The 14,096-nt window shown below is 38.2% G+C and overlaps 1 pseudogene; it reads left to right on the top strand.

Annotated features, from left to right (window-relative positions):
- The first annotated feature begins 1,516 nt into the window (after window positions 1–1,516).
- Window positions 1,517–2,084, top strand: LOC129073465 (protein SPO16 homolog; annotated as a pseudogene).
- The last annotated feature ends 12,012 nt before the right edge of the window (window positions 2,085–14,096 follow it).

Here is a 14,096-nt window from a genome sequence, read left to right as displayed (position 1 = left end):
AAAGTGCACAAGAGTTCCCTTTTCTCCAAGACTTCACCAACTTACTTTTTTTAAAAAAAAGAAAGAAAGAAAAAGAAAGCTATTCTAATAGATGTGAGGTGATATCTCATTTTGGTTTTGACCTACATTTCCCAGATGATTAGTGATGTTGAGCACCTTTTCCTGTACCTGTGTAATTGATTGTTTCTTTATGACTGGATTTATCAAAGTGGTGATTGAGCTACTTCCAGGTTAAAATGGGAATAAGAATCTTAAAAAGTAAGACCTGTTTCCAAGCTCCTGATCCAAGATATAGCAAAATGCCATGCAGGATGGAAAGTAATTCTGACTGCCCAAAGCTTCTCAAACTTCAATTGTGTTACATATCACCTGGAATCTTTGTTAAACTTTGCTTTCTAATTCAGTAGGTCTGGATGAGAGCTGAGATTCTGAATTCTAACAACCTCCCAGGTGATGTCGTCCATGGACCCCAGTTTCAGTACAAGGCATAGCACTGTGGTTCACAAACCTGTTACAGTTTAGAATCACCTGGAGTTTTTAAAGAAATATAGCGGCTAAGTCTGTCTTCTAGTGATTCTGATTTAATTTAACTGGGGCTTGGGCATCATCTTTTTAGTGCTTAAAACAATAAACATTTATTATCTCACAATTTCTGTAGTTAAGGAATTTGAGAGTGGCTCAATTAGACAACTATGGCTCAAGGTCTCCTTTTATAATGTAGTCAAGAGGCAGGTGGTACTGTAGGCCTCTGAAGGCTTCACTGAAGAGGCTGAGGGTGGGTATCATTTTTTAAAAGTTTTTCATAGAATGTCAAAGATTCCTTAGAGGAATATTTTTAGAACAAAATGACATAACTATTTCTAATTCATTAATGATGCATTTTGAATCAACTACTCATTCAATCATTCACTTTCTAAATTTCCAACTCTAATGATTGAATGTTCTATTTTAGAGAAACCATGTCTCTAAATTCTTCATTTTTCAAAGAGCTTTTAGTATATTCTAGAAATATCTACATTCTTTCTGTTGGATTTTCACTGCATTTCTATTGATACATAATGCAATTAAACTCTGAATAACAAACATCCTTCCCACGAATTTCACACTGGGCTTCTTCTTTTGGAACTAGACAATAGCAAAGGAGAACAAAGTTAAGTAGTCTAGACAAGGAAGAAAAAACATATTTTCAGTTTATATTTTATTAGCAATGACTTGCCAGTCAGATAATATGTTAAAATTATCCAAGATAAAGAAAAAAAAAGAATGGGTAGTTTTATGAAAATCTTCTTCATTTGTTTTAAGCACTTACCTGAGGAATTATGCACAAAGCTAAAATTCTCACTGACTTCAGCAATGGACCAGAGATATAGACCTTTGGAGAAAGAAGATAAGTACCAAGAAGCTTCTTGCTGTTTATGGGAGGTTCTGGGAGCTTGGGAACAGATGAGCTGACACCAAAGACCTGCTGATCAGACTGTGGCACCTTTAGAAGCTGGGTTGATCCAAAGACAGAAAGATGTCTGAAAATATTGGAAAAGAAAAAGTAAAATGGACAACCACCATAGCTCATCTCTTAAAGAGTTGTAAACCTGCAACTATCTTTCAAAGAAAACTGAAGCCACAGGTTCTGTATTCAGATTCAGTGGAAAATGGATAGATCATATTTTCTCTTTTTGGAGTTAAGTTTTTATTGAATATGCTAAAGAATGTTTTATGTCAGCCAAAGAAATACTTCTGGCCAGAACTGGACATTTATTAACACTCACCAAAATAGTTTTTTGGTTCTTTCTGCTGCCCTCCATGGGCCTGAGAAATGGAATCTTAATGTTCAGGATTACAGCAGAGATTCCTCGGTAGTAACTTGCAGATACTTCCAGTAGTAAATGCTACTATTTTTATGTGCACTATAGCTAAAAATCACTTTCAAACCACACATAGATAGCATTTGCTACAAAGTGATAACAACTAAAGCTGACATCATTGAGCAAAGTCCTGTTTGGAAAACACTTCAAAAGATAAAACTGAGTATTCATTTAAGCCAAATTAGAATATCAATTATAAATGTTCTTTTGGGAGACTATTAAAATAATTAGCCTAGTTGAATTATACTGTTCAAATATATATTTACCTTAAAGATTATAAAAATTTCAGAGCCTAACAGCCATTTCTGATCAGGGACCTCTCTCTCAAACCACACTTCAGGGAGAAGCCTGTACTGAGCTGCCTGCCTGCACTATGTTCCTGCCATCTGAACCAACCCTTATTAAGGAGTTTCTGGAATCCTATTTCAGCCAATAGGACTGAGGCTTTCCCCATACAATTGGAGCTAACCTCATTAGCATCTTCATTGACCAAGCAGAATAGCCAGATTCCAACCAATCAGGACAGTGCTTTTTGGACCATTCAAACTGTGGGGATTTGGACTTCTCATTTGCAATCAGGAAGCACCAGGGAACAGGAGTGGGGACTTCTCTATCTATAAGTCAGCTTCCCTCTGGCTCAGAGAGTGGACTTTCTCTTTCCACTGAACAATGAAACTGCATTTCCACAGCTGGATATGAACCACCAAGGATGTCTCACCTGACCAGAGAAGAGTGAACTAAAGCAGAGAAGGCAGGCAGAGTGGACCAGAGTGGAGCCTTGCCCCAGGGCTGCCTCACCCCAAGGCCACTTCGTCCCAGGTCCACCTCACAACAATGCTGTTCCACCACACGCTGTCTCGTAATTGAGATGTAATATTATTGAGCTGTTCCACAGCCATGGTGTTGCCACAGCTGGGCTATATTACAATTGAGCTGTTGACATTGAATTGGCACCAACAACCGTCAGCTGACAAATCTGTCCAATGCTTTCAGAAAAATGGTAGAAAAGTGAAGTTTTAATCTTGCTATGAATGTTCTTATGAGTGTCTCCTTACACACATGTGCAAAAGTTGTTCTAAGGGTAACTTCTAATGGAATTGCTGGGTTATAAGGTATGTGAATGTTCAATTATTAAGGCATAACCAAATTGAGTTCAAATTGGCTATACATATTTATTGTCCCGCAGCAGTTGCTATTGATCTTCGAGACTTGAGATTAAAAATTTTAATTTGAGCTAATTTGGTGGATTTTATATGGTATTTCATTACAGTCTTAACTTGCATTCCCTTAATTACTAATGAAGTTGAGTAATTTTTCATGTTTATTCACTATTTATGTTTTGCTACCTGTGAAATATGTTTTCATGTATTGGGGAAGTATTTCCATTGGCTATTTGTCTTTTTCTGCTTCTTTTTTATAGGCATAATCTGAATACTACTTTCTTTGTCAGCTATATGTGTTATAAATATCTTCTCTCAGTTGTATAGATTGTTTTTGCATCTTCTTGTTGGTGTCTCTTAAAAACAAAAGTTCTTAATTTTAACGTAGTCAGATTTATCAGTCTTTCTGATTAGAGCTTTTTGTGTCTGGTTTAAGTCCTTCTTCCTTATGGAGAGATGTAAAAAAAGATAGTCTGTAAGGAGAAGAAAGATGGAAGCATAGGTAAACATGGTTGTCTCCTCACACAACCACAGCAAAATTTACAACTAAACTACAAAACAATTATCACCCAGAATCATCAGAAAATCAAGCTGTATGGAAGTCCAACAACCAAGGAATTAAAGAATCACATTCATCCAAATGGGTAAGTGGGGTGGAGACACAGAGATGCAGAATGGAAAGTTCTATACCTGTGTGTGATAGATAAAAATCGGGAAGGATACCTCAGGAGCCAGGGATCCCAGCCCCACACCAGGCCCCCCAGTCCAGGATTCCAGTGCCAGAAAGATAAGTGCCCATAAGTTCCAGCTGTAAAAACCAGTGGGGGTTGGGGTGGTGGAAAAAACTGCGGGACTCTCAGGTGTCTCCTCTTAAATGGCCCACAACAGACTTAGAACTTAGGCAGACTCACTCCCTCTGGGCTCCAGCATCAGGGAAGCAGCTGGAAGGGCTCCAGTGCCATACAGGGAGAAACTGAAGTATCTGGCATCAGGGCAAGTGCTGGGGGACAGCCTCCTCCCTGACAAAACTCCAGAAGCCAGGCAGCAACCATTATCCTTCTTCTGAGCCCTCCTCCACATAGAGCCACAAAGCAGCAACACCATATCTGAGACTCCATCAACCTGGTTCAAATGGTTTGCCACACCCTAGTGATTACCAAAGGCTCTGCCCCATCCAATTTATGGATGCGCTTTTCTACAATAGGCCACGCTACTAAAACAGGGAGTCAAAGCAGCTCTCCTACCACATAGAAACAAACACAGGGAGGCTGCCAAAATGGGGAGACAAAGAAATACAGCCCAAATGAAAGAACAGAAAAAAACTCCGGGAAAGGAACTAAACAAAATGGAGATAAGCAATCTATCAGATGCAGAGTTCAAAACATTGGTTATTAGGATGCTCAAGGAACTCACTGGGTACTTCAATGGCATTAAAAAAAAGACCCAGGCAGGAATTCAGGTTACACTAGTGAATAAAAGAAAAATTTACAGGGAATCAATAGGAGTGGATGAAGCTGTGGATCAAATCAATGATTTGGAACATAAAGAAGAAAAAAAATTAAATCAGAACAGTAAGAAGAAAAAAGAATCCAAAAAATGAAGATAGGGTAAGGAGCCTCTGGGACAATTTCAAATGTAACATTAAAATCATGAGGGTGCCAGAAGGAGAAGAGAAAGAGCAAGTAATTGGAAATCTATTTGAAAAAATAATAAAAGAAAACATCTCTAATTAGGTGAAGAAAATAGACATACAAGTCCAGGAAGCACAAAGAGTCCCAAACAAGATGGATGCAAAGAGGCCCACTCCAAGACACATCATAATTAAAATGTCAAAGGTTAAAAATAAAGAGAGAATCTTAAAAGCAGCAAGAGAAAAGCAGATAGTTACCTAAAAGAAGTTCCCATAAGCCTGTCATCTGATTTCTCAAAAGAAACTTCGCAGGCTAGAAGGGACTGGAGAGAAAAATTCAAAGTGATAGAAAACAAGGACCTACAGTTAAGATTGTTCTACCCAGCAAAGTTATCACTTAGAATTGAAAGACAGATAAAGTGCTTACCAGATAAGGTAAAGCTAAAGGAGTTCATCACCAAGCCATTATTACATGAAATTTAAAGGGACTTATTTAAGAAAAAGAAGAAGATGAAAACCATGAACACTAAAATGGCAAATTCACAACTATCAACAATTGAAGCTAAAAAACAAACTAAGCAAACAAGCAGAACAGGAATAGAATCAGATATAGAGATCATTTGAGGGGTTATCAGGTGGGAGGGAGAAGGGGAGAATAAGGAAAAAGGTGCAGGGAGTAAGAAATACAAATTGGTAGGTACGGAATAGACAAGAGGATGTTAAAAACAATATAGGAAATGGAGTAACCAAAGAACTTACATGCATGCCCCATGGACATGAACGAAGGTGGGGGGGATTGCTAGAGGGACTGGGGTGTACCAGGTGGAAGGGGACAAAGAGGTAAAAGTTGGGACAACTGTAATAGCATAGTTAATATAATATATTAACAAAATAAAAAAGATAGTCTCCAATTTATAAAGGCTTAAAGGTCTTACTCTTGTACATTGAAATGTTTAATCCTTCTGGAATTAAGTATTATAAGTCCACTTGTAAGGGCTGAGAATCAAATCAATGATACCCACATATTCCTTCCAGGAAAACTTGCCTCATGTATTCTTTATGGCTTATGAAACCTTCCTCTTACACATATTTTGAGTTTGTCACTTACTTGTAGGCCAAGGAGAGTACAAACATGGGACCCTTACAGTCATAGTTACTTCAGCCCAACCTGCTACAGTAAATTAGTTTCTCAGTCTCAATTCCAAAGATCTTATAAGGGCAGTAAAATACTTCTGAACATAAAAGGAAATTATAACCCTAAGGGTTGAATAAAATACCCGCAAAACCCTACTTTCATCCTCCATATTATGTGACTGCATTTTTTTTGTAACCATTAAAAGGACTTTCTATGAAAACAATTCTAGCTATTCCTATAAGTCAAATAACACAAAACACGATTTAATGATACTGAATTTTAAACCATAACAACAGCTACAAACCAGCTCTGTAGTCAAATCCACATCTCAGTGGCAGGAACTTGACCAAAGGAGGCCACAGAGGAAGCTAACACTGACACACTGCTCTATTTCCAAAATGACTGAGCACTTCCCAGAAGCAGTTGGGGAAAAAGTAAAAGTAACTTGCCCTCTGAGATAACCAAAAATAACAGGGTCACCCTAACTGCTTTGGGTCGCCAAGACACTAAAATATCAAATAACCTATAAACCTGGAATTCTGTATAAAATCAATTTTATTTCTGATTTTGCTATGTTGATATCTGAGAATATGTCTTGGTTTTTATGACCATAATCATGTGAGGAAGTTGTCTACTGCAACCATTGTATACTAATATCAACTTAGAAATCTAGTTAACTTTATGGTTTATTTGCTCAAATACTAGGCCAGTTCTCTATTTGGGGAGTGAGTCTTTCTGAAGTCTTAATTTCTTGTTATGTTTTCTAGTACATTCACTTGCAAAATCTTCTGTCTCTAAGTCCTTTTTGCATGAAGAAGTAAAGAACACCAGTAAAAGTAATTACATAGGTAAATACAAAAGCAAGCATTATTGCAATTTTGATTTGGAATTCCTTGATTTTTTTTCTATATGATTTAAAAGACAAATTTATAAACAAAACTATGTATCTATGCTAATCAGCACACAATGTAGAAAGATTAAATTTGTGACAATAACAACATAAAAGGGAGGACATAACAACATATATGGAGTTATATAGGAATAAAGTTTTGTATACCATTAAAATGGTATAAATTCAAACTAGAGTGTTTTTTTAAAAAAGCATTAATTGTAATCCCTAGGATAATCACTAAGAAAATAATGAAAACATGTAAGGTGAAAGAAATGAGAAAACACTTGCAGTCAAAATGGAGGCATAGGTAGATACACTTTGCCTCCTTGCACAACCAAAAGAAGGACAACAACAAATTTAAAAACAAAAAATAACCAGAACTGCCAGAAAATCAAACTGTATGGAAGTCCAACAACCAAGGAGTTAAAGAGGAAACATTCATCCAGACCAGTAGGAGGGGTGGAGTTGGGCAACCAGGGTTGAGAGGCCGCCGTGGCAAGGCAGCAGCTGGCACACCAGGTGGTCCCACATTTGCCTGCAGATAAACCAGAGGAACAGCTGGGGAGTAAGACAGACCGCACAATCCAGGGTTCCAGTGAGGGAGGAGAAAGCCTCAAAACCTCTGGAGGTAAAAACCTGTGGATTTTGCGGCGGCAGGAGAAACCCTCGGCCTCACAGGAGAGTCTACTGGAGAGACCCACAGGGTCCTAGAACGTACACAAACCTACCCACTGGGGAATCAGCACTAGAAGTGACCAATTTGCTTGTGGGTAGCAGGGGAGGTGACTGAAAGCTGGCCAAGAGCCGAGCAAGAGGCGTGGTTCCCTCTTGGAACCCTCCCCCACATACAGCACCACAATTGAGGGAACTGGATTGCCCTGCCCTGGCGAATACCTAAGGCTCCGCCCCTTCCAACATAACAGGTGTGCTGAGACAAAGAAATATGGCCCAAATGAAAGAACAGATCAAAGCTCCAAAAATCAAACTAAGTAATGAACAGATAGCGAATCTATCGGATGCACAGTTCAAAACACTGGTAATCTGGATGTTCACTGAATTGGTTGAGTATGGTAGCAAAATGGAGGAAAAAACAAGGGCTACGCAAAGTGAAATAAAGAAAAATATACTGGGAACCAACAGTGAAGAGAAAGAAACTGGGACTCAAATCAATGATTTGGAGCAGAAGGAAGAGATAAACGTTCAACCAGAACAGAATGAACAAACGAGAATTCAAAAAAATGAGGAGAGGCTTAGGAACCTCTGGGACAGCTTTAAATGTTCCAACATCCAAATCATAGGGGTTCCAGAAGGAGAAGAGGAAGAGCAAGAAATTGAAAACTTATTTGAATAAATAATGAAAGAGAACTTCCCCAATCCGGTGAAGGAAATAGACTTCCAGGAGATTCAGGAAGCTCAGAGAGTTCCAAAGAAGTTTCACCCAAGTAAACACACACCAAGGCACATCATGATTAAGTTACCCAAGATTAAAGATAAGGAGAGAATCTTAAAAGCAGCAAGAGAAAAGGAGACAGTTACATAGAAAGGAATTCCCATGGGACTATCAGCTGATTTCTGAAAATAAACCTTGCAGGCAAGAAGGGGCTGGCAAGAAGTTTTCAGTCATGAAAAGGAAGGACCTACATCCAAGATTACTCTATCCAGCAAAGCTATCATTTAGAATAGAAAGGCAGATAAAGTGCTTCCCAGATAAGGTCAATTTAAAGTAGTTCATCATCACCAAGCCCTTATTATATGAAATGTTAAAGGGACTTGCCTAAGAAAAAGAAGAAGATCAAAAACTATGAACAATAAAACAGAGAGGAGGGAGAGAGGGAAGAATGGGGGAAAAGATACAGAGAGTAAACAGCAGAAATGGTAGATACAAAATAGGCAGGGGGAGGTTAAGAATAGTATAGGAAACTGAGAAGCCAAAGAACTTATATGTACAACCCATGGATATGAACTAACAGGGGGTGGGGGATGTTGGAGGATGGGGCAGTGCAGGGTGGAGGGGAATAAAAGGGAGAAAAAAATGGGACAACTGTAATAGCATAATCAATAAAATATATATTAAAAAGAAGAAGAATAAAGAATTCTGCTTTAACCATAAAAGTGATCAAAACTGGAAAATTATGGACAATAATAATGATGACCAAATCTGATAATATGCTTACCAAGACATTGCGAGGTCTGTCCAGAAAATATCCAGCCATGTGCTATAAAAATAGAGACATTTATTGAAGAAGATACAAGATGCATTGTACATAGGACAATGACATCTCAGTGTCCTTCAAAGTAGGCACCTTGGGACCTCACACAGTTCTCACAGCATCATTAGCAATGGCAGCATGATGTTCCTTCTGTTCTGGTAGCAAAAGCCACAGAATGAATTTTGCCACAACACATTTCATGCCAAAATCCTGTGTCAAAATCTTGGACACGGTAGTTTTTGGAATCCCCACATCAGCTTCTAGTTCTCTCACTGTCAGTCACTGATCTTTGTTGATTACAGCCTGTATATGTTCCACATTCTCAAGTGTTCTGCCTGTTCCAGAACATAGACTGCTTTCAATAGATTCTTGACCATCTTTGAAATGTTCGAAATAAAAGCCACACTTTTATTTGTGCTGTACTCATTGCATCATCCCCGAAAGCCTTCTGAATCATCAGAATAGTTTCTGTGGAGGAATGTTCAAGCTTAATACAAAATATGATGCAGATTTGTTGTTCTGCTTCATTGTTTTCAATGTGATAGCTACACAGTAGATATGCTCACCCAACAGCACCTACTGCCCCCACTGACTAGTACAGTGAAGTCATCATTGTTCACACATGCACATTCCAGTCCACTCTCCTTGGCTGCCAGGTTACCTTGATGCCACGCAAACCATTATCATATTAACAATGGCTGGACTTCTTTCCGGACAGACCTCATATTCTCACCAATAGAAATATATTAACTTACTTAATCTTCACAATTCTGGGGTAGGTACTGTTACTATTTCCATCAAAATTACTTTTTTTTTTTTGGCAGATACATGTTTCTATATTGTGTAAAGTTAATACAAATTGAACAATTAGAAACAAAGTGGTAAAAAAAAGAAATTAGAAAACAGTACATTTTAGGTTTCTGAATGACTTTTATGGAACAGAGACAGCCCCTTTGTTTCAGAGACTTCCATTAGATTATTATATGAATGACACATAGGTAATAACACTGAGGAGGTTTTTTTTGTATTTGTATTGTATTTTTCCCATTACCATTTAACCCTCTTATACCCCCTCCCTGATGCTGTCACCACACTGTTGTCTGTGTCCATGAGTCCTTTTTCCTTTTTGCTCAGTCCCTAACCTCCAAACCTCCCCCTGCCTTAGCTGTCATCCTGCTCCCTGTCTATGAGTCTGTCTCTATTTTGCATGTTGGTTCAGTTTGTTCATTAGATTCCATATATAAATTAAATCATATGGTATTTGTCTTTCTCTGACTGGCTTATTTACTTAGCAAAATGTTCTCCAGGTCTATCCATGCAGCCACAAAGAGTAAAATTTTCTTCTTTTGTACAGCTGAGTAGTATTCCACTGTGTAAATGTCCCATAGTTGTTTCATCCACTCATCTACTGAGGGACACTTAGGCTGCTTCCATATCGTGGCTACTGTAAATAATGCTGCCATGAACATAGGGGTGCTTGTGTTCTTTCGAATTAGTGTTTTGGTTTTCTTTTGATATGTTCCCAGAAGTGGAATTGCTGGGTCAAAGGGCAGATTCATTTTTTTTTTTTTTGAGGTATCTCCATACTGCTTTCCACATTGGTTGCACCAGTCTGCATTCCCACCAGCAGTGCAAAGGGTTGGTTCCCTTTTCTCCACATCCTCACCCGCACTTGTTGTTTGTTGATTTATTGATAATATTACTCTGACAGGTATGAGGTGACATCTCATTGTGGTTTTAATTTGCATTTCTTTGGTGATTAGTGATGTTGAGCATCTTTTCTTACGTCTATTGGCCATGTGTTATGTCCTCCTTGGAGAAGTGTCTATTCAGGTCCTTTGCCCATTTTTTAATTGGATTGTTTGGGGTTTTTTTGGTGTTGAATTTTACAAGTTCTTTATAAATTTTGGATATTAATCCCTTATCAGATGTATTGGCAAATATGTTATCCCATTCTGTGGGCTGTCTTTTTATTTTGTTGATGGTTTCCTTTGCTGTGCAAAAACATTTAATTTGATGTAGCCCTATTTTTTAATTTTTTCTTTTGTTTCCCTTGCCTGGGGAGATATATCTGATAAAATATTGCTAGGAGCAATGTCCAAGATTTGTCCAATGCCTATGCTTTCTTCTATGATTTTTATGGTTTTGGGTCTAACATTTAAGTCTTTAACCCATTTTGAATTTATTTTTGTGCGTGGTATAAGAAGGTATTCTAGTTTCATTTTTCTGCGTGTATCTGTCCAATTATCCCAACACCATTTGTTGAATAAACTATGCTTAGCCCACTGTATGTGCTTGCTTCCTCTGTCAAATATTAATTAACTATAAGGTGTGGGTTTATTTCTGGACTCTTTATTCTGTTCCATTAATCTATGTGTCTGTTTTTATGTTAGTATCATGCTGTTTTGATTACTATGGCCTTATAGTATAGTACCTATCAATAATCACCTTAAATGTAAATGTAAATCCTTTTTTTCCCCCAGAATTTAAACTTCCTGAGGGCAGAGACCATCTCTTTCTCCGTTTTCTACTCTCAGCATCCTGCAAGGATCTCGCATATGGCCAACACCCAAACCATTTACTGAATTCAGTCCTCTAGGAGCAAGCACTCAGCCACAGCAGGTAACTTTTAAGTGCTAAGATCCCTAAAGCTGACCTCAGTGTCATTCTTTACTGTTTTAGCTTAGATTTTCCCAAAATCAGAACCTGATGTAAGGACTTGGGGGCAGGTGATATATTTTGGAGGTGATCCCAAGAAGTAGTGTGAGAGAGAGGTGATCATGAGAGAGAAAAGGAGGAAAAGAAACATGAGTGAGAATTATCAAGGCCTCTGCTATAAGCAATGGTGGGGAGTTTATTTTGCAGTAATTCCTTTGAAAAAGACAGAATGCATCCCAGAATTTCCATCCTGAAGACAACAGATGCAACATTTATCCACTTTTTCCAGTTCCCCATGTCGACCGAAGGTTTCAAGGCAGAGAAAGTCACCCACTTGCACTTGAGGTGGGACACTGTTCCCCTGAGCTCACCTTGGCAAAGGCTGGAATCAGAGGTGAGCCAAGGGGATGTGGGACATTGAGAGCATCTTCTTCATTTACTGTAATGACTTCCCTTCCCTTCCTCCTTCTTTGAGGAAGGGTCTCTCACTTCTTTTATCCTGGATGGTGTTTATGGATGACTTTAAATATCTTTTGAATAGAAACAGATTCACCCTTCATTTTATGTGATTAATTTTGCTATTTGGAGTAACAGAGTGAGAGACAAAGCTCTCAGAAAGCCTGCAAGCTTATTCTGCTCTCATAATCCTTAGGTACCTGCCCCACCCTTTAGGGGGAAAGATTCTTGGAAGACCGTTCTGCCCCACACTGAACCCACCCAACCTTATTACTCTTCCTTTCTCAATGCTCCCCACAGTAAGCATTGACCCTGTTCTACCAATCTCATTTCTGCTCCTGCCTTTGCTGATTCAAGGCATTCATCAATCAGTTCATCTCAAAAGCCATCTGTCCACTTTTATACCCCTTTCTATCATTATGAGTATTACAAGTTGAATTGTGTTGTTCTCCATCTCCAATTCTTACATTGAAATCTTAACCCTCCCAATACCTCAGAATGTGACCAAATTTATTTGTACTTAAGGTTATCACAGATGTAATTAATTAAGAGGATATTTCCTTTCTTCTACTCACTTTGGGCTTTGTTTGTTGTTCTTTTTCTAGTTCCTTTGAGTATAATGTTAGATTGTTTATTTGAGATTTTTCTTGCTCCTTGAGGTAAGCCCTGTAATGCTGTAAATTTCCCTCTTAGGAATGCTTGTTACTGTCTCCCACAGTTTTGGTGTTGTTCTGCTTTCATATATATTTGTCTCAAGCTATCTTTTGATTTCTTTCTTGATCTCATTGTTAACCCATTTGTTGTTTAGAAACCTATTATTTTGCCTCTGTGTCCATTCTTCAGTTTTTTCTTGTAACTGATCCTAGTTTTATACTGTTGTGGTCAGAGAAGATGCTTGATATGATTTCAATCTTCTTAAATTTATTGAGACTTGTTTTGTGTCCTAACTTGTGGTCCATCCTGGAAAATGTTCCATGTGCACTTGAAAAGAATACATAGTCTGTTGCTTTGGGGTGAAATGCACAGAGAATACTAACGCATTCCATTTGGTCTATTGTGTCATTGAAGGCCTCAATTTCCTTGTTGATTTTCTGTCTGGAAGTTCTATCCATTGTTGCCAAAGGAGTGTGAAAATCCCCTACTGTAACCGTATTCTTGTAGGTCTCTCCCTCTATATCCATTATGATTTGCTTTATGTATTTAGTTGTTCTTGTGGTGGGTGCATAAATGTATACAAGGGTTATTGCCTCTTGTTGGATTTTTCTCCTTTTTTTATCATTATGTAATGTCCCTCTCTGTCTCTTATCATAGCCTTTGTTTTAAAGTCTTTTTGTCTGCTATAAGTATTGTTATCCCAAGTTTTGTTTTTTTCATGCCTATTTTCATTAAATATCTTTTTCCATCCCTTTACTTTCAGTTTGTATGTCTTTTATTCTGAGGTGGAACTCTTGTAGACCAATGGTCCCCATCTTTTTGGCATCAGGGACTGATTTTGTGGAACACAATTTTTCCACAGACTAGGGTTGGGAGAATGGTTTCGGGATGATTCAAGCACATTACATTCAAGCTCACTTCCTGCTGTGAGGCCCAGTAACAGTCCGTGGCCTGGAGGTTGAGGACCCCTGTTGTAGAAAACATATATATGGGTCTTATTTCCTTATCCATTCAGCTACCCTATATCTCTTGATTGGTGTGTTTAATCCTTTATATTTAAAGTGATTATTACTAGGTACGTATTTATTGCCATTTTATTCTTTAAATATTTTTCCCTTTCTTCTTTTAAAAAAAGTCTCTTTAACATTTCTAGTAATACTGGTTGGGTGGTAATGAATTCCTTTAGCTTTTTCTTGTCTGGGAGGCTCTTCCTTTCTCCTTTCATTTTAAATGATAGCCTTGCTGGATGGAGTAGTCTTGGTTACAGTTTTACGAGAGCTCCCCTGTTGTTAACTAACTGTATTTCTCTTGCTGCTCTTAAGAGTCTCTCTTTGTCTTTAACCTTTGTCATTTTAATTATGATGTGTCTTGATGTGAGCCTTTTTGGGTTTGTCTAGATTGGGGGTCTCTGTGCTTACTGGACAGGCATGTCCTTTTCC

The sequence above is a fragment of the Pteronotus mesoamericanus genome, unplaced genomic scaffold (assembly GCF_021234165.1).
Source record: "Pteronotus mesoamericanus isolate MK-2021 breed Mesoamerican mustached bat unplaced genomic scaffold, CSHL_Meso_final contig_41, whole genome shotgun sequence".
Taxonomy (NCBI): Eukaryota; Metazoa; Chordata; class Mammalia; order Chiroptera; family Mormoopidae; genus Pteronotus; species Pteronotus mesoamericanus.
Note: the sequence above shows the minus strand (reverse complement) of the source record. Positions and strands in the feature narration are given on the sequence as shown.